General features: G+C 44.6%; 1 protein-coding gene across 1 annotated transcript in view; it reads left to right on the top strand.

The window, feature by feature from the left end:
• ROR1 (receptor tyrosine kinase like orphan receptor 1) overlaps positions 1–20,349 on the top strand; it is a 418,323-nt gene that overhangs the window by 163,990 nt on the left and 233,984 nt on the right. The gene's annotated exons all lie outside the window — the stretch shown is intronic.

Raw genomic sequence — 20,349 nt, 5'->3', positions numbered from 1 at the left:
AGGCAACGGATACTAAGCCCGGTTTTTCTCCACTCTCGACCAGAGGCATTGCCACATCCCGGCATGGTACTCCACAAGGTGTTTCTCCATTCCACATCTAGGAACCTCTCACGCTCCTAGTGTAAGAACAGGTACTCCACCAAGTGTTTCCCTCAAGCAGGTACTACACTTGATCTTAGCCAAAAGGCCGACAGGCTACATACAGATAATTCATTAAAACCGTTCTTACTTAAATAAAGCTGTACTATTGCTGATGTTCTGGAAATACCTTCCTGAGGTGGTGGCATTAAATTATAGAGAAAAACTATTTACTGCGGTGAAAAAAAAAACATTTTCGCAGCTTGATAAATATTTTATTTGTACTGTTACCATTGGGCACTAAGGGGGTGATTCCTGGGCAGCAAAAATGAGCTTATCGCTAGTGAAAACAGCATTCTCGATGGCGACAGCCTCAGTAGTGTATGCAATAAAGCGAAAGCAAACTAATTTCTCGGCTAAACCACCCATATTCACTCTTTGATAAATACGCTTATACAGTAAATCTGTACTTTTTATTTCTTTCTATTAGACGTAAGTGGTTCGGTTTTGACTCGGTTATGCTTGGATCTGAAAACGTAATTTTATTGTCTGTCTGGCTTGCACGTGTTTTGTGTAGCCAATAAGATGATGTTCTAAGTTGGCGAAAAGAATTGAGCTGAAGTATACAGGAGAGCGTGGTGCATGTATAGAAAGTAGAATGGATTTAAACAACAGTACACACAGGTATGGAGACGACCTTAAAGTATCCAGAGGTCAACCGGTGGACCCCCAAGTCTGTGTTGGTACCAGTTCCATGTGTCTCACAATAAAAATGGGAACTGTGGGGGTCATTCCGAGTTGATCGCTCGCTAGCAGTTTTTAGCAGCCGTGCAAACGCTATGCCGCCTCCCACTGGGAGTGTATGTTTGCTTAGCAGAAGTGCGAACGAAAGGTTCGCAGAGCGGGGACAAATTTTTTTTGTGCAGTTTTAGAGTAGCTCCAAACCTACTCCTAGCTTGCGATCACTTCAGACTGTTCAGTTCCTGTTTTGATGTCACAAACACGCCCTGCGTTCGCCCAGCCACGCCTGCGTTTTTCCTGGCACGCCTGCGTTTTTTTGAACACTCCCTGAAAACGGTCAGTTGACACCCAGAAACGCCCACTTCATGTCAATCACTCTGCGGCCAGCAGTGCGACTGAAAAGCTTCGCTAGACCTTGTGGAAACGACATCGTTCATTGTAATAGTACATCGCGCGTGCGCATTGCGACGCATACGCATGCGCAGAAGGGAACGAAAGCAGCTAGCGATCATCTCGGAATGACCCCCGTGACCATATTTACCTCAGGTTTCTTAAAACCTTTCAACCATGTATATCACTTTGTATTCAGGGTGTACAATATTTGTGCTAATGAGGCCCTTAAAGATAGATTTACAGGGCATGCATCAAATACCGGATATACAGGATGGGCCTGTGAACCCTATTGCATTATGGGAACAGATAATGGTTATTTAATGTGTTTGGTTGGCTACATAAATGTGGTATATTACGTGCCACCGGATTCTTAGCCTATTTTAAGTCTGAGCGTCTGCTCTGTTCTTAGAGGTAAATCTTCTGCTCACGTCTCCGACATCTCAGTTCATCAATTCTCCCGCCAGACCAGACATGTCTGAGGGATCTCCGCACTGACGACATAAACACCAAACCCCCATTTGGCCAGAATCTCAACCTGCAAAAAAGTGGCTTCAGCAGACCAAATTGAGTATAATATTCTATTTCTCCCCACCCAGCATGTAGTCATCTATAAAACCGTGTTTAACTCTTACCTAAACTTTATGGAAACATTAAACAGCTAATTAACTTAATGAATGTGAGTAATTACAACCTGATAAAGTCAAGATTTGCTGAACTGTTTTCCTAAATTAGTAACGTTTAAGTTACATCCTTATCGTCCCGCTGGGAAGGCTTTAAAGAAACCAAAAAAAGGACTGCGCAAATTAAATGAAGTTCACGCTACGTGTATTTGGCCTATTTACGTTACTTTAAATTCTTTTACTAAGAGCATAGAAAAATACTTCAAGTATTTATAAGAGATATTTTTATTGGATAGAAATTATATTAAAAGTAAATGTTATGTTAAGCATTGAATAAGTAATAGACCAATTAGGGATCTGTCTACAATAAATAAATGTAAACTTTTCCTTGTCAAAGTGGAGCCTGACATTTTGTGGGTGGAACTTTGTGCCTCGTGCCTCATTGATGTCACATACAGAGCGGACGGATTGGTTTCGCCCAGTGTGTATTTGAGGGGTTAAATTTACCCGATAATTAATGAGTCATATTTGCACTTAAATGAGCAAGTAATTCCTCTGAAACCCAAGTCACTGACTTACTAACGTCTTTAATATTATTTCTATAATCTCATTACAGGCATTTTATGCCAGTGAGTATTAGCGGCTGCCTAGCAAGCTGCACTAATGGATTTACTTTGGAAAATCTGAGCTCCTGGCGGTTGCCCAGCCTTGGTAAACAGTAAATATACTATTGTTGCAGAGACTTAAATAAAACTATCAGTTTTTACATGTAACCAACAACAAGATTAGTGCATGGAGTCAGTGGGATCCTGTAACGTCAAATAGATCATTGTGCCAAAGAGGCTTCCTTGACTTTCAAGCGACACAATTGAAGCCTGTATTATGCAGCAGAGAAGCCACTGATCCAAATAGGTGTTGCATAGATCACTACAGACACGCACACGTATTCAAGAGATTTAAATGATCACTAACCTGTTGTCTAGGGTGTCCTAGAAACTACCTTGAGTGATCCATCGTGTGTACTCTCAGCAGCCGTGCAATATATAGGGTGGAATTCAATTGTTGGAAAAGTTGGTTGGGTGCCTGTTTTTTCCTGTCTATTAGATAGGAAAAAAACAGACTCCTAACTGACTTTTCAAACAACTGAATACCCCCCATAGTGTCTAATAATGTCAAAGCAAGAAAACAGAAGCAAGCTGCGAATTTGTGCTGGAAATGTTAAATAGTTAATTAACAAATTGGAAAATATTCAAAGTCCCAAGCAGTGGGGATAAGCAGATATTTTAACTGCAGTAATTTCATCCACCCTTCGTGAAGTCATCTCATGATGTCATCTGTTGATGCAGTGAGTTGTTTTCAGCTGGTAAGAAAAATAAGCACTTTTAACGTATACTGTACCCCTTTCAGACCAAAAACCCGGGTCCAGCTTGGGTCACTGAAGACTGGTTTCAAGCTGTCTCACAGTAGCTTGAGACCCGTTCTCACCGTGGGGGTCATTCCGAGTTGATCGCTCGCTAGCTATTTTTTTGCAGCGCTGCGATCAGATAGTCGCCGCCTATGGGGGAGTGTATTTTTGCTTTGCAAGTGTGCGAACGCTTGTGCAGCCGAGCGGTACAAAAAAAGTTTTGTGCCGTTTCTGAGTAGGACAGAACTTACTCAGCCGCTGCAATCATTTCAGCCTGTCCGGTCCCAGAATTGACGTCAGACACCCGCCCTGCAAACGCTTGGACACGCCTGCGTTTTTCCAACCACCCCCTGAAAACGGTCAGTTGACACCCATAAACGGCCTCTTTCTGTCAATCAACTTGCGATCGGCTGTGCGAATGGATTCTTCGTTAAATCCATCACCCAGCACCGATCCTCTTTGTCCCCGTACGACGTGCCTGCGCATTGCGATGCATACGCATGCGCAGTTTTGCCGAGTTTTAACCTGATCGCTGCGCTGCAAAAAGTTTCTAGCAAGCGATCAACTCTGAATGACCCCCGGTTTGCTGGATCTGGGATATTGCCTGAGATTCTCCTCTGTTGGTGCTTGGAGACGATCATCTCCAAGCAGTGGTGAGTTAGCTCTCCACAGGGTTTGAAGAGGACCCAGGTTGAATAACCCGGGAAACCCGTTCACGCTGACCGTGACCTGGGTCCTTCCTGGACCAACCCAGGTAGATACCTGTGTTGGATTCCCAGGGCTACTATTTTTCAGGGACTTTTTCACACCAAGCTGCGACCCATGTTATTGCCATGGTGGGAAAGTGGTATTTGTTTGTTCTATAAATTCCTGTAACGCAGGAAGAGTGAAGGGAAAAAACAAGTTTACTGAGATAAAAAAACAAAAACAAAAATATACAATCTTTTTTTTATTTTATTCGTCCTACCCAGCCAACTCTCCTCCTAACCCTGTTGTCTACGCTCACTGTCTACCCCGTCTGTGTCACCCCGGTCTGTCAGCCCCTCACCTTTTAGATTGTAAGCTCGCAAGAGCAGGGCCCTCTTTCCTCATGTGCCTTTCCTTTTCTTACTTACGCTACAGTATCTTATACCCTATACTCCCTTTGATGGCACCTAACCCCGGGTTTTCTATACCTGTCCTATATTGTCTTGTACTGTAAGTGTTTTTTTCTGTTTGCTCATTTGATTATGTACTGTGTAATGGGCGCTGCGGATCCCTTGTGGCGCCATATAAATAAAATATAATAATAATAATAATACAATTAATTAAAATGTATACATAAAAATAAATAGAGACTTATGGGTCCCATACATCAGGCAGGTATCAGGGCAGTCCCCCCTGATGCCTGGGTCAGGGGATTGGAGAAATCTAACATGTTGGAAATCCTCAATTTGCCATTACCAGCCCTAAAAATTATTGGGATCAGCGATTTCTAGCATGCAGTTTTTTGCAAATACCTGATGGTTTGCCGATCATCAATGTCAGCAAATTCGCATTTTATCTCCGATGATCGGATTACCATCGTCAGAATGTGGAGTCGGCCCGTAGATGTATGGGCCACATTCGATATACACTGAACAACTTTAATAAACCCTGTGTAATGGAGAATGGTGCGATACAGTTAACAATTGTCCTATGGGCAGGCCACAATTTTGAGGATCCATTTATATCATTAGGTATCCCCCTTTTTATTTCCTCATATCACTATCATAAATCCCCCATATAATGACCCCTCCCATCAATCCCCCATATCATTATCATAAATTCTCCATATATCATTAATAATCCCCTTTATAGTGTCCTCCATCAATTCTCTATAAAATGCCTGACATAAATCCCCCAATATCAACAGTCCCCCATTAATCCCCTATATTATCATGTCCCCATCATTTCCCCATATTATCTCCTCCCTCACGTCCCACATCATGTCTCACATTCTATTACCTGGCTGTCCGGCTGCCCCCACTTGCTGACTGCGTTTCCTGCTCAGTGAGTAAGAGTACATCCCAGTTCCCAGCCTCTCTGAGCGCACCAAAATTTTGGTGCCCTAGCACACCACATTCTGGGGCTTCCATTGCCTTGCGGTTTAAAGTGCCACATCAGGGAGCTCATTGAGTGAATTCTGCGCAGGGCCCTCTTGCCGCCGGGCCCTGAAGCAGCTGCTGGCCCTACATTTCTGCCGATGGTACCACCATAAATTGTCTATTAATAATCATACAAATGAACCAATATCCAATAACATACAACAGTCAGTTACCAATAACTCAATCGTGGTAACAAACATCCATTAATCTCTTATATTACAAAGGCTTTGGTAAAATGCAAATCTTCCATCAGTCTTAGGGGGTAATTCAGACCTGATCGATAGGCAGCGATTTTTGCTGTCCTGCGATCAGATAGTCGCCGCCTACAGGGGAGTGTATTTTAGCTCTGCAAGTGTGCGATCGCATGTGTAGCAGAGCTGCACAAACTGATTTTGTGCAGTCTCTGCGCAGCCCAGGACTTACTCAGCCGCTGCGAACACTTCAGCCTGTCCGAGACCGGATTTGACGTCAGACACCCTCCCTGCAAACGCTTCTACACGCCTGCGTTTTTCCAGACACTCCCTGAAAACGGTCAGTTGCCACCCACAAACGCCTTCTTCCTGTCAATCTCCTTACGATTGCCGATCCGTTCGGAATCTTCGCACTATCCCGTCGCTGACCGGCGATCCCCGTTGCTGCGGACCGTTGCGAGCGCAGTTCAAATCTGATCCTAGGCTGTGTGAAAACGTAGCCTAGCGATCAGGTCTGAATCGGCCCCTTACTTTTCTTGCAAACAACCGTATTTCTAACATATTATAGAATAATGCCGTCACCAATCAGAAAACACAGTAAAATCTAAGCAATTCAAGATAATTGTGTCTGTGCTTTGTGCGATAATGAAGATTCTTTTCCTGTTTAATCTCTTTTATGCCTGGGGGTGATTTTACCCCTCACCCCTCCAAACGGTGGATGCATTACCTGCGTACCTCGTATTAAGACCAGCTTCCGCTGTTAGTTCCCCGCTGCTGGGTGGTCACGTTTCACTTGAGAATGGCTCCTAAGTAGAGATGGAAATCTTCCACGTAGGATCCTAAATGCAAACAACACTCAGCTCATCCAAACAAGCCAGAGCCGCCCGTAGACAAGACAAGTGTGTTCCCGTCTCCCAGTACCTCTGCTGTTTAGAATCTTCGATTATGACGCATCCACAGATGTTCATCGTCAGCTTCGTGTGGACCTTGTTGTCCATACCAGCTAAAGACAGGAAACTCTTGAGATTGCAATCTCGCATGACAAATGATCAACACTTATGATGGCACAGTTTTACGTTGTAGAGGATAAACTTTGTGTCTTGCATCTGCCATCTTTTTATTATGTTTATTCAGAACACTGAGCTTCAACTCGTATCATGAAGTTTTCAGTCCATAGACGGCATCACTGGCTACCTTCTGTGGCACCACAAACAAGTCCGCTAACTCTTTAGTCTAGTTGTAGACCTCTTAGGACAGTCCACGTTCATGTCCACTGTTTTTATGAAGAGAGTCTTGTGTCCACATGGGCTCATGGATCTGATAGGAGTTGGGGTTGGATTAGTTTGGGGAAGGCATACTCTCCAACTGTACCTTTTTGGCCGGTACAGTACTGTTTTTTCTCTATCGTCCTAAGTGGATGCTGGGGTTCCTGAAAGGACCATGGGGAATAGCGGCTCCGCAGGAGACAGGGCACAAAAAAGTAAAGCTTTTACCAGATCAGGTGGTGTGCACTGGCTCCTCCCCCTATGACCCTCCTCCAGACTCCAGTTAGATTTTGTGCCCGAACGAGAAGGGTGCAATCTAGGTGGCTCTCCTAAAGAGCTGCTTAGAGAAAGTTTAGCTTAGGTTTTTTACTTTACAGTGAGTCCTGCTGGCAACAGGATCACTGCAACGAGGGACTTAGGGGAGAAGTAGTGAACTCACCTGCGTGCAGAGTGGATTTGCTGCTTGGCTACTGGACACTAGCTCCAGAGGGACGATCACAGGTACAGCCTGGATGGTCACCGGAGCCGCGCCGCCGGCCCCCTTGCAGACGCTGAAGAGAGAAGAGGTCCAAAATCGGCGGCTGAAGACTCCTGAGTCTTCATAAAGGTAGCGCACAGCACTGCAGCTGTGCGCCATTTTCCTCTCAGCACACTTCACACAACAGTCACTGAGGGTGCAGAGCGCTGGGGGGGGCGCTCTGAGAGGCAAATAAAAACCTTATTAGAGGCAAAAAATACCTCACATATAGCCCACAGAGGCTATATGGAGATATTTAACCCCTGCCTAACTTCAAAAATAGCGGGAGACGAGCCCGCCGTAAAAGGGGCGGGGCCTATCTCCTCAGCACACAGCGCCATTTTCTCTCACAGAAAAGCTGGAGAGAAGGCTCCCAGGCTCTCCCCTGCACTGCACTACAGAAACAGGGTTAAAACAGAGAGGGGGGGCACTGATTTTGGCGATATTGTATATATATAAAAGATGCTATAAGGGAGAAACACTTATATAAGGTTGTCCCTATATAATTATAGCGTTTTTGGTGTGTGCTGGCAGACTCTCCCTCTGTCTCCCCAAAGGGCTAGTGGGTCCTGTCCTCTGTCAGAGCATTCCCGGTGTGTGTGCTGTGTGTCGGCACGTGTGTGTCGACATGTATGAGGACGATGTTGGTGAGGAGGCGGAGAAATTGCCTGTAATGGTGATGTCACTCTCTAGGGAGTCGACACCGGAATGGATGGCTTATTTAGAGAATTACGTGAGAATGTCAACACGCTGCAAGGTCGGTTGACGACATGAGACGGCCGACAATCTATTAGGACCGGTCCAGGCGTCTCAGAAACACCGTCAGGGGTTTTAAAAACGCCCATTTACCTCAGTCGGTCGACACAGACACAGACACGGACACTGAATACAGTGTCGACGGTGAATAAACAAACGTATTTCTCATTAGGGCCACACGTTAAGGGCAATGAAGGAGGTGTTACGTGTTTCTGATACTACAAGTACCACAAGAAAGGGTATTATGTGGGAGTGGAAAAAACTACCTGTAGTTTTTCCTGAATCAGATAAAATAAAATGAAGTGTGTGATGATGCGTAGGGTTACCCCGATAGCAAATATTGGCGTTATACCCTTTCCCGCCAGAAATTAGGGTACGTTGGGAAACACCCCTTAGGGTGATAAGGCGCTCACACGCTTATCAAGTGGCGTTACCGTCTCCAGATACGGCCGCCCTCAAGGAGCCAGCTGATAGGAAGCTGGAAAAATATCCTAAAAAGTATATACACACATACGGTGGTTATACTGCGACCAGCGATCGCCATCAGCCTGGAGATGCAGTGCTGGGTTGGCTTGGTCGGATTCCCTGACTGAAAATATTTTATTCATGTAGAGCATTTAATAGGATGCATTCTATATATATGTATGTGAGATGCACAGAGGGATATTTGCTCTCTGGCATCAAGATAAGTGCGTTGTCCATATCTCCCAGAAGATGTCAGGGACACGACAGTGGTCAGGTGATACAGATCCCATACGGCAGATGGAAGTATTGCTGTATAAAGGGAAGGAGTTATTTGGGGGTCGGTCCATCGGACCTGGGGACCACAGCAACAGCTGGGAAATCCAACCTTTTTTACCCCAAGTTACATCTCAGCTAAAAAAGACACCGTCTTTTCAGCCTCAATCTTTCCTTTCCCATGAGGGCATGCAGGCAAAAGGCCAGTCATATCTGCCCAGACATAGAGGTAAGGGAAGTAGACTGCAGCAGGCAGCCCTTTCCCAGGAAAAGAAGCCCTCCACCGCGTCTGCCAAGTCCTCAGCATGACGCTGGGGCCGTGCAAGCGGACTCAAGGTGGGGGGGTAGTCTCAAGAGTCTCAGGGCGCAGTGGGATCACTCGCAAGTTGACCCCTAGATCGTACGAGTATTATCCCAGGGGTAAAGATTGGAGAGTCGAGACATCTTCTCCTCGCAGGTTCCTGAAGTCTGCTTTACCAACGGCTCCCTCCGACAGGGAGGCAGCATTGGAAACAATTCACAAGCTGTATATCCAGCAGGTGATAATCAAAGTACCCCTCCTACGACAAGGAAAAGGGTATTATTTTTCCACACTATATTGTGGTACTGAAGCCAGACGGCTTGGTGACACATAGTCTAAATCTAAAATGTTTTGAACACTTACATAAAAGGTTCAAATCGAGATAAAGTCACTCAGAGCAGTGATAGCGAACCGGAAAAAAGGGGACTATATGGTGTCCCTGGACATCAAGGATTACCTCCATGTCCAAATTTTGTCCTTCTCATCAAGGGTACCTCTGGTTCGTGGTACAGAACTGTCAATATCAGTTTCAGACGATGCCGTTTGAATTATCCACGGCACCCCGGGCCTTTTTACCAAGGTAATGGCCGAAAAGATGTTTCTTCAAAGAAAAAAGGCATCTAAATTATCCCTTACTTGCACGACCTAAAAAGGGCAAGTTCCAGAGAACAGTTGGAGGTCGGAAGAGCACTATCTAAAGTAGTTCTTCGACGGCACGACTGGATTCTAAATATTCCAAGAATCGCAGCTGTTTTCCGACGATACGTCTGCTGTTCCTAGGGATGATTCTGGACACGGTTCAGAAAAAGGTTTTTCTTCCCGAGGAAAAAGCCAAGGAGTTATCCGACCTGTCAGGAACCTCCTAAAACCAGGAAAGGTGTCTGTACATCAATGCACAAGAGTCCTGGGAAAAATGGTGGCTTTTTACGAAGCAATTCCATTCGGCAGATTCCATGCAAGAATTTTCCAAAGGGATCTGTTGGACAAATGGTCAGGGTCGCATCCTCAGATGCACCTGCGAATAACCCTGTCGCCAAGGACAAGGGTATATCTTCTGTGGTGGTTGCAAAAGGCTCATCTATTGGAGGGCCGCAGATTCGGCATACAGGATTTGATCCTGGTGACCACGGACGCCAGCCTGAGAGGTTGGGGAGCAGTCACACAAGGAAGAAACTTCCAGGGGGTATGGACGAACCTGGAAAAGTCTCTTCACATAAACATTCTGGTACTAAGAGCAATCTAAAATGCTCTAAGCCAGGCGGAACCACTCCTGCAAGGAAAACCGGTGTTGATTCAGTCGGACAACATCACGGCGGTCGCCCATGTAAACAGACAGGGCGGCACAAGAAGCAGGAGTGCAATGGCAGAAGCTGCCAAGATTCTTCGCTGGGCGGAGAATCACGTAATAGCACTGTCAGCAGTGTTCTTCCCGGGCGTGGACAACTGGGAAGCAGACTTCCTCAGCAGACACGATATTCACCCGGGAGAGGGGGGTCTTCATCCAGAAGTCTTCCACATGCTAATAAACTGTTGGGAAAGACCAATGGTAGACATGATGGCGTCTCGCCTCAACAAGAAACTGGACAAGTATTGCGCCAGGTCAAGAGATCCACAGGCAATAGCTGTGGACGCACTGGTAACACCTTGGGTGTACAAATCAGTATATGTGTTTCCTCCTCTGCCTCTCATACCAAAGGTATTGAAGATTATACGGTGAGGAGGAGTAAGAACAATACTAGTGGCTCCGGATTGGCCAAGAAGGACTTGGTACCCGGAACTTCAAGAGTTGGTCACGGACGACCCGTGCCCTCTACTTCTGAGAAGGGACCTGCTACAACAGGGTCCCTGTCTCTTTCAAGACTTACCGCGGCTGCGTTTGACGGCATGGCGGTTGAACGCCAGATCCTAAAAGGGAAAGGCATTCCAGAAGAAGTCATTCCTACCTTGATTAAGGCAAGGAAGGAAGTCACCGCGAAACATTATCACCGCATTTGGCGAAAATATGTCGCGTGGTGCGAGGATCGGAGTGTTCCGACGGAGGAATTTCAACTGGGTCGTTTCCTACATTTCCTACAATCAGGATTGTCTATGGGTCTCAAATTGAGATCTATTAAGGTTCAAATTTCGGCCCTGTCAATATTCTTCCAAAAAGAATTGGCCTCAGTTCCTGAGGTACAGACTTTTGTTAAAGGAGTACTGCATATACAGCCTCCTGTGATGCCTCCGGTGGCACCGTGGGATCTAAATGTAGTTTTAGATTTCCTCAAATCCCATTGGTTTGAACCATTGAAAAAGGTGGATTTTAAATATCTCACATGGAAAGTGACTATGTTACTGGCCCTGGCTTCCGCCAGGAGAGTATCTAAATTGGCGGCTTTATCTTATAAAAGCCCTTATCTAATCTTCCATTCGGATAGGGCAGAACTGAGGACTCGTCCGCATTTTCTCCCTAAGGTGGTATCAGCGTTTCACCTGAACCAACCTATTGTGGTGCCTGCGGCCACTGGCGACTTGGAGGACTCCAAGTTGTTGGACGTTGTCAGAGCCTTAAAAATATACATTTCAAGGACGGCTGAAGTCAGAAAATCTGACTCGCTGTTGATACTATATGCACCCAACAAGTTGGGTGCCCCTGCTTCTAAGCAGACGATTGCTCGTTGGATTTGTAACACAATTCAACTTGCTCATTCTGTGGCAGGCCTGCCACAGCCTAAATCTGTTAAGGCCCATTCCACAAGGAAGGTGGGCTCATCTTGGGCGGCTGCCCGAGGGGTCTCGGCATTACAATTCTGTCGAGCAGCTACGTGGTCGGGGGAAAACACGTTTGTAAAATTCTACAAATTTGATACCCTGGCAAAAGAGGACTTGGAATTCTCTCATTCGGTGCTGCAGAGTCATCCGCACTCTCCCGCCCGTTTGGGAGCTTTGGTATAATCCCCATGGTCCTTTCAGGAACCCCAGCATCCACTTAGGACGATAGAGAAAATAAGAATTTACTTACCGATAATTCTATTTCTCGGAGTCCGTAGTGGATGCTGGGCGCCCATCCCAAGTGCGGATTATCTGCAATACTGTACATAGTTATTGTTAACAAATTCGGGTTATATTGTTAAGGAGCCATCTTTAAGAGGCTCTTTCTGTTATCATACTGTTAACTGGGTTTAGATCACAAGTTGTACGGTGTGATTGGTGTGGCTGGTATGAGTCTTACCCGGGATTCAAATTGCCTCCCTTATTGTGTACGCTCGTCCGGGCACAGTACCTAACTGGAGTCTGGAGGAGGGTCATAGGGGGAGGAGCCAGTGCACACCACCTGATCTGGTAAAAGCTTTACTTTTTTGTGCCCTGTCTCCTGCGGAGCCGCTATTCCCCATGGTCCTTTCAGGAACCCCAGCATCCACTACGGACTCCGAGAAATAGAATTATCGGTAAGTAAATTCTTATTTTTATGGTCTTTACCAGCCAAAAAGGGCTTTGTACCGGGTTTTGGCGTTTCCCAATCTTACTCAATCCTATGGGACCCGAGCATCGCTATCGACGGTTCTAGATTGAGCCTGCATGCAGGCTCAATCTAGCGGGTCGCTCACTTCAGCGCTGTGTGAAGTGAGCGGGCCCCCCACCCACCTCGCTCAGCACATTGCTTTGTGCTGAGCGGGGGGAGAGATGTGTGATGAGCGGTCTGTGTTAAGATCACACAACACACATCTCTCCCGTCAGTACTAGCCTTAACACCGTGCAATTTATCACTCTCCAAGGCTTGATAAATCTGGGCCTTAGGTGTCTATTTACTAAGCCTTGGATGGAGATTAAGTGGACGGAGATAAAGTACCAGCCAATCACTGTCTTAGAGGGACATGTACTAAGCAGTGACAAAAGTGGAGAAGTGAGCCAGTGGAGAAGTTGCCCATGGCAACCAATCAGCATTGAAGTAACATTTAAAATTTGCATAGTATAAAAATATACAGAGCAGCTGATTGGTTGCCATGGGCAACTTCTCCACTGGCTCACTTCTCCACTTTTATCACTGCTTAGTACATGTCCCCATAAGTGCCATGTCACAGGCTGGGTTTGAAAAATGACAGTTAGGAGCTGATTGGCTGGCACTTTATCTCCATCTACTTTATCTCCACTCAAGGCTTAGTAAATAGACCCCTTAGTGAGGAATCGTTGCTGGTTTTTTTTTACAAATTTCCATTAAAAACTGGGTCACATTGGAGTCTTCAGGGCAGACTACCAGCTATACTGGGCATCCGGTCATTGCTAAATCAGGTCACCCATACACACACATTGAGGGGCAGATGTATTAACCCTGGAGAAGTGATGAAGCAGTGATAAGTGCAAGGCGGTAACGCACCAGCCAATCAGCTCCAATATGTACATTTACAGTTAGAAGCTGATTGGCTGGTGCGTTATCACCATGCACTTATCACTGCTTTATCACTTCTCCAGGGTTAATACATCTGCCCCTGAATGTGCAAAGTGAAAAGTTAACTATTACCGTTCCGGGCCATTACACCTGGGTATTGCACAGCAGCCATGTCAATATTGTCTTGGTGAATTGCAGCAAAAAGAGATTTTATGTTTTTTTGGCGGGAATAAACAAATCCTGGTTATCGCCTCCATCTGGACTGCTAATGATAAATGTGCCATCCGACCTTCTCATTCGTCCACATTATAATTTTAGGGGGGAGCAAATTAAATATTTGTCGTTATGTTTCTCAAATCTCATTATGCGGCGTCCAGGTGATTTATAGGGTATGTATTTGGGTGGCAGAGGCCAGGTGCGTGGAACATGACACAGGCCTCATTCTCTACATGTTTATGGGCTGATATCCTTCGCTGTACACTCAGGGGGCTGCGTTTCAGGTGGGATTTAGGAGCATATTTAAATTCACACTTCACGTGTGATAAAAGTGGAGAAGTGAGTCAGTGGAGACGTTGACCATGGCAACCAATCAGCACTGACGTAACATTTAGAATTTGCATACTATAAAAGTATACAGAGCAGCTGATTGGTTGCCATGGTATAAAATAGCACACCTGATCTAGGCAACGTGCAGTAAGACACAACTCTACGTGGTGATAGCAGCCCAGTAATAGCAGAATAGAGGGACTAGATTTGGTCATTAATGCTGTTTTCTGTTACCTGGTCATTAGTGTGAGATATAGGGAAGACAGAGATACTCCCATCTAGGCTGTAGCAGACATTTATATTGTTATCATTTGCAAAGCATCGCCATTTATCTCAGTGTTTCACAGTGAATAAATATTATTACCTCCAAATCACACTTGCAGCTTCTTCCGGTATTCCCAGGAGACTCCAGAATTACGTGTATTCCTCCCAGATCACGCCTCTCATTATTGTATAGTGGGCGGGGGCCTTGATATCACGAATTGTATGACAAGTCCCCGCCTCTGCTGCGAGTCAGGTCCTCGGGGACGTGGTTTGCATCATTGCGTGGCTGTGGGTGGGTCCCTGTGTCACGAGTTCTGTCCTGACACCCCCCATGCCATTGCCACTTGTGGGGCATACACATTAGACGAGAAAGTAAAAGATCTCAATCAGAAGGGCCAGTCTGAGTGGGATCTTTTACAGTCTCGTCCAGTGTGTACACTCAATGTCTTTAACGATGCACGCTACCGTGCATCGTTAACAACCCCCTCCCTCGTCTGAACATGTACAGAAAACGGAGGTTCTCGATAACAACTGCCAAGCTGCAGATGCATCATGGGCGTCGTTCCCCCCCGCCGTCGCTCCCTTCCCTGCTGGCATCAGCAAGTGTGTATGCACTTGCCGATACCGGCACCCCACCGGTTCCCCGCCACCGTCAATATCGACATCGGCGTTGACTCGTTTAGTGTTTACTGGGGTTTAGGTCTTTCCTCTCAGATACTACTCCGATGGAAGTTCCAAAAAGTAGCAAGTGTGATATTTATCATTCATCTATTCGGTATCCAGCGCGCTGAATATTATTGGAGGAAAGCAATATACAGGTTGAGTATCCCATATCCAAATATCCTGAAATATGGAATATTCCGAAATACGGAATTTTTGGAGTGAGAGTGAGATAGTGAAACCTTTGTTTCTGATGGCTCAGTGTACACAAACTTTGCTTAATACACAAAGTTATTGAAAAATATTGTATAGAATTACCTTCAGGCCGTGTGTATAAGGTGTATATGGAACATAAATGCATTCTGTGCTTAGACTTAGGTCCCATCGCCATGATATCTCATTACGGTATGCAATTATTCCAAAATACGGAAAAATCCGATATGCAAAATACTTCTGGTCCCAAGCATTTTGGATAAGGGATACTCAACCTGTATAAATAAAATTATAATTTTCTATCATTATTCAATCTTTTCACTATTTAATCTTTTGCCGAGGGGCTTTGCTCTTCCTTCCTCGTGTATGCTTGAGGTGCCGTTCTTGACTGATGTTCAGCTTATACGCCAAGCCCGAGGCTACAGGAGCTGTGAATGAATTAGTTACACTGCGCACAGTAGGTTGACTGAGCTATGTCAAGCATCCAGGTTCCCGCCTTTGATTTTCAGACTTGACCCGTGAGGTGTATGGGATCAATTGCTTCTATATCCCTCACCTTTGAATGTGTGGCGACTTGTCAGCTCTTGCAGCACTCTCTTCTCTTAATAAAGATTGATACAGCTGTTTCGCTGTTAGTCAAAGCCCATCGTTCTTAGGCCCTGACAGTCCAGCATGTCTCCAAATGTTCTCTGCTCACCCCTGAGTTTAGAAAAACAAACAAGATGAGAAAGCAAACAGTGGGACTGTATTATACCTATGTAATCTGCCGTCAGTGTGCAGGTGCTGTGCAGGTAGTGCAGCTCTCCTCCGTCACTTTGCCCCGCCCAGGCCCGCTCAGGTGCAGTATGTGTACAAGGGGTATGAGGAATGCAGGGAAGCACAATATATTGTTGGAATAAGTTGGGCACCAGACCACTTCTTATTAAATAATAATTTCTGTATTCATTTTCCACCAGCACATGACATAATGGAACAATATATTCCTCCTCCTGCACAGTTCTTATCAGAATGTCACTACATAGTGTTTATAGCTGCTGAGCATTACCTCCCACTTCTATTGTAGTCTATGGGAGGAGACTACAGTAGGGAATCTCCTCCTTCAGTAACGTGCGGCTCTTTGACATGGGGCCTATCCAGTCTTTCTCCACACTCTGGCCTGGGTGGATGCTTTGTATACTCCTGTGCTGTCTTTAGAGCCTCTTGTAGCCACCTCGGCCTGCCCCAGGAACGCTAGGTGAGTACATTACTGATTCATCCTCCTGGCTACTTACTACTAGCCCAATTCACTTCTTTACCACACTCCCCTGATGATTCTTCTCAGCTACCAGAGGGCGTGAACTCACGCTGTCCCCATTGGATGTAATACATATATATTCTCAGAAATATTATTTATTCAAGCCAGCTCACAGTGCACCATTTACAGGACTGCCATCAGAAATTGTGCCCCCCCCCCCCCCCCACCCCAAAAAAAAAAGATTCTGTCACACTGCTCCACTCCAGGAGAGGCTTGTTTTAAGTCCTCCATGCGCATCAGCCCCTAGTTGTTGTGCCGCCTCTGCGGCTCTCCAGCTATTGGTGGCAGGATCCAGGGGGTGGACCCCCTCTCTATAAGGGCCCAGGACTCCAGTTCCCGCAGTCCCCCCCCTGGTAACTGCTCTTCCCATTTACGTCACTCATTTTCATACTTGCCCACTTTCCTTGGACCAGAGGCGAGGTCAAAGGGCAGGTATGATTGGCTTGATGATGCAAAGATTGCCCCCCACCACTTTGACATGGTTCATCACGCATCAGGGTGGGGATGTGTTGACCCCATTTGCAGTGAAACGTGTTGTCAAGGTTCTGTCCACTTCTCAAGAAAATCAGGATTCTTAAAGGAATTCTGAGAAAGTAGGCTCGTAAGCATAATGTATTGATATGGGAATTAACAAAAACATTGGTTCAGTGGAGATGTGAGCCAGTGGAGAAGTTCCTCATGGCAACCAATCAGCGTTGACGTAACATTTATAATTTGCATACTATAAAAGTATACCCGCTCACTTCTCCACTTTTATCACTGCCTAATCCACTGTGTGCCCAGAATAGGTCTCCATAAATAAATAAATAAATACCAATATGCAGAATTTGCGCAGAACAGCTGCGGCTGTGTTAGAGTGAACATATAATTGGAAAATAATACCATTAAATAGAGCGTATTTTACCTAAAAGCTTCTGCGTTAAAGAACAAACAAGCAGAAATAGCCAGTGAATAACTGATGAAATGATAATCTTCCTCCCTCCTCATCTGCAGTAAGTACCTACGAACAAAAACTGGATTTTGTCTTCTTCCCAGAAGACCTAACACGTTGATTTAACTATGTAAGCCCCAGAAGTGCCACAATGCAGCTATTCAGAGCGAGCCCCTGTCTTCTGTGCCATAGATCCACATTTTCCAAGAACAGTAATTTCCTTTTTGACCTCCACGGACATTAAACGCGGAGAGTACAGCTATAAAAAAAATTGTTGAAATGTCAGTAGAAATTGCATTAAATAGTGACACGCACGCCAAGGAAAATATGGTTTACTTGTGAAAAACTCTGCACCTGAATACTTAAAAAATAAAAATTATAATGAAATAAGAAAGACATCTCTGCTTATCCTGCACATGTAATAAACCATCACTGACGAGACAGGTTTATTAAAACAAGCACGAAAATAAAGTCAAAGTTGCCAAAACACATTCACACAATGGAAAAATAAAACAGTGTGGACGCAACCGTTGCCAATTAGCACACCTGCTTGAATTATACATAAAAATATCCAGCTAACACCACAAAACTGCGACTCTATCCTATTTTTTATTTTATTTTTTTATTAAGGATTATTTTCAAAAGTTCTTGTTGACACTCAGATTTTATTACGGTTATATACACTTGGATTTGTACTCGTAATTACCTGAGAATTTCGCAACTTAACATGTCTTGGTTGCTCAGCCTCTAACGGCGAATGCATTGTCATCAGTTTCTCCCCAAAAATCTGAGAAGGTACCTGGAACTGCCTGCGAGGAGAATAAATCTCCTAATCCTTCCAGGGTTCTTTAGACAGATTATTACTTGTGGTCTTGGAATGAAAACATTTAATGGAAACTTAATGCTGAGGAAGAACACTACCCAGGAATTCTTGCTCAATGTGTTCTCCGGCACGAAATAATAAAAGGAGTAAAGATCCAACTTACTGGGTGAAATACGAACTTGGCATACACGCCGTGTACCATCACATAATTAATTCTCCATGAGACCCGGTGATCGTTTCTGTTATTCTACATATGTGTCAGTGCAAATTATGACTTTAATCATCACAAATTGCTTCAAATATTTTAAACTGTCCTGTAATTCATATCATATCATTTGTGGGTAGTTTTAAATTAAAGTTGGAACTGAACTTGCAATGCGAAAACGGTATATTGTGTATCCAAGTAAGAGACTTCTCATCGGGTCATATACTGGAAAGTGATAAACCGATATATTATTCTAAATTTTATTATTATTATTATTATTATTATGTAAATTTCTGCTTAAAATCAGTGACTAGTGATGTACGGAATTTCAGAAAATTGGGCAGCTTGCATTGAGCAACCTTTAAATTATTTTTCATAAAAATGTTCCCTCTTTCCATCACATATCAATGGTGAGGGGATTATTACCACTCTAAACCAAGACTGTTCATTTGAAACAATTATTCCTTGATAGAACCAAGTTTGATTATTTTTTTTTTATGGCCCCAGTTATCCTGATTTTCTCAAGAAAGTCTTCAATCATTGCACCAAAGAGGACTAATAGGAGGTCCGACCAGGACCCCAACCCTTTAGTATGTCTTCTGGGAACCAGTGTTATCACTCTGTGAAGTTTTTATCCAAATCCATCCAGTGCAAGGCCCAGAACAGGGTAATCGGGCCAATGTTCTGCTTGGTGAACACTAACAGGAGGTCCACCCAGGATCACAACCACGTGGTATGTCTTTTGGGATTCAATGTTACCACTCTGAAGTTTTTGCCCAAATCTATCCAGTGGAAGGCCCAGAACTACGCTCCCTGGGTCAAAGTTCTGCCCAGCGTACACCAATGAGAGGTCCAACCAAGACCCTAACACCTGGCCAGGATCCAACTGGATCACCTTGCGTTGGTTTCATCCCAATCAGTGCAGGAGTGTCCGAATGCATAGCCGTACAGACAAATAAACAAACAAACAAACAAACAGACCAATGAATTATATATATATATATATATATATATATATATATATATTTATTTTGTGTGTGTGTGTTCATCATTTGTTGCAAATGTTACAAGATTAATTTTTTCATTTTTATGTTGTATCAAATTCTCTTTTGGGTTTAGTGTTCCTCTAACAGACGCAGCAGTAGAAATGAAGGCTTGTGGCCAATATTGTAGAACGTCACTAAGGGCGATTGCTGGGATCTGCAAGTCGTTACCGGTCACTCCAACAACAAAAGCGTTAGATAACCAGCGGCTGAAACACAGTATTTACCAAGGACAGAACCCATTATCTCACCGCTTAGTGCATTGCTAAATGACGATCACAGGATACAGATATCAGTAACATTTGTTACAAGTCCTCCAACTATGTCAGATATCAATTCCCAGCATTATCTGCTGATTGCTTCCTTGCTTTTCAGCGGGGATGTAGAATGCACGGGTGGAGGGTCGGAGGGACGGCTGTGATGTTGTTGCAGAAGGTTTCCAGGGAATATGTTGTTTTAAATATGCGCTACGCATGATTTTGCTTTAGGTGATTAACATTCTTCACAAAGCTTATTACAAACTAGAGCAGCAGTTCATCGCTGGTCACAGGGGTTTACTCATACGGCAGATTTACAAAGACATTATCATATGAGCGGTCGGAGATAAACAGGGGAGTTAGAGGCCACAGAGTGCATTAATTGCAATATAAAACTAGATTACAAGCAGAGTATATTTGTTCTTTATATATGGAGTGATGCGTCCCTTGTAGTGAAGTGGTTATTGGAAGTATCCACATAGACATATCTAAGGTGACTTCTAATATCTATAATAATTTACTGTAGGGATGATAAGCATTTGCTTAGTAGTACCCTACATTTTGTGATTGCTCCAGACTGCCTCGTGATACGCATGCCCTGTCCAGGGCCACTGAG

Source organism: Pseudophryne corroboree, chromosome 9 (assembly GCF_028390025.1).
Source record: "Pseudophryne corroboree isolate aPseCor3 chromosome 9, aPseCor3.hap2, whole genome shotgun sequence".
Lineage (NCBI taxonomy): Eukaryota > Metazoa > Chordata > Amphibia > Anura > Myobatrachidae > Pseudophryne > Pseudophryne corroboree.
This window is presented reverse-complemented; position numbering and strand designations above follow the sequence as displayed.